The sequence below is a fragment of the Octodon degus genome, unplaced genomic scaffold (assembly GCF_000260255.1).
Source record: "Octodon degus isolate 3935 unplaced genomic scaffold, OctDeg1.0 scaffold00079, whole genome shotgun sequence".
NCBI lineage: Eukaryota > Metazoa > Chordata > Mammalia > Rodentia > Octodontidae > Octodon > Octodon degus.
Genome location: NW_004524655.1, coordinates 10,784,212 through 10,785,417, shown reverse-complemented (window position 1 = coordinate 10,785,417; position 1,206 = coordinate 10,784,212). Strand labels below are relative to the sequence as shown.

At 49.8% G+C, this 1,206-nt stretch overlaps 3 protein-coding genes across 8 annotated transcripts in view; all 3 read left to right on the top strand.

Annotated features, from left to right (window-relative positions):
- LOC101585743 (immunoglobulin lambda-1 light chain) overlaps positions 1 to 1,206 on the top strand; it is a 734,743-nt gene that overhangs the window by 693,872 nt on the left and 39,665 nt on the right. The gene's annotated exons all lie outside the window — the stretch shown is intronic.
- The window catches only part of LOC101592830 (immunoglobulin lambda-1 light chain-like), a 475,660-nt gene that overhangs the window by 444,518 nt on the left and 29,936 nt on the right, over positions 1 to 1,206 (top strand). The window lies entirely within an intron of this gene.
- Positions 1 to 1,206, top strand: part of LOC101586143 (immunoglobulin lambda-1 light chain-like) — a 289,018-nt gene that overhangs the window by 262,088 nt on the left and 25,724 nt on the right. The window lies entirely within an intron of this gene.

Here is a 1,206-nt window from a genome sequence, read left to right as displayed (position 1 = left end):
ATGGGGAAATGAGATAGAAACCTGAGGCCAGTCTGCCTCCCTCAGCTCCTGCATGCCCTGGTTCTATTAACAGGAGAAAGCCTGCCGCACGTAGTGGGGTTTCCACTCCCACCCGCCCTCATTCCTGACAGAGCAGGGAAGGCTCCTGGACTTCTCCTGGCTCAGCTGGATATTTTTATGCATTTGAATTGCCATATTCCTAAATCCAGAAAAAATCCTGTCAGCTCACATCCATGACTACAGTGGGGCAACCATCAGGCAGGACAGAGATGACACACTGGGCAGGAGTTGGGTTCACTGAAAAAAATTCAGACTCAGTCATGATCCCTGTGGACTAGCTATTGAGGGAGCTTCTTGTGGGCCGAGGCTGAGGTTGGGTCTGCTGGGTGGCCCTCGCCTTTCTGTCCCTTGGGGCTGAGCCCTATTCCGTAGAATGAAAGAAGAATCCTCAGTGGCATCATCTAACTGACTCAGGAGAGGGAGATCATTGACATTATTAATAAAGCTGGTGACCTGCACATCAGTGGGTTAATGCAAAACCTATATACAAGGAAGTGGCTGGAATCCAGTCACATCTAAGGCATAATGGAAACAAAAGAAGGATACGGCAAGAGGTCTTGAAGTGAGCCTGGATTCATAAACATTTATTTCATGACCAAAGAAATCATCCAAGTGAGAACTGTGGGTTCAGTGCAGCCATCCGTTTTGGTAGACAACAGATTTTCAGAAGTGGCTTAAAGCAGAGTGACTGTGTTGCTGTTTACAACTTCATCTTCCTGGGCATGAGGGACTCTGGTCCCGTGGTGACGCTGACAAGCTCACTTTTCAGTACCAACAACAAATGCTTAGTACAGGATGACAATAACCACCAGACAGGGAGGGGAATGGAACTGTTCCCAGAGAAACACATATGCACACACACACCCACACACACACACACCCTATGTACACACACACATGCACACACACACACATACACGCACGCACCTGCACACACACACATACACACATGCACACACACACCCCACCACCACCACCACCACCAAGTGCAGGGCAGAGAGATACTGGGTCAGCTAGATTCAGCCCCCTTTAGAATAAAAATTACCTTGTTACCATCCCTGGGAGGGGAGGTGGCAGCCCGTAGATGGAGGGAACCATGGCAACCTGGGCTTCAGCCCTAGGGAAGTGTTGGAGGCTGCCCCACCC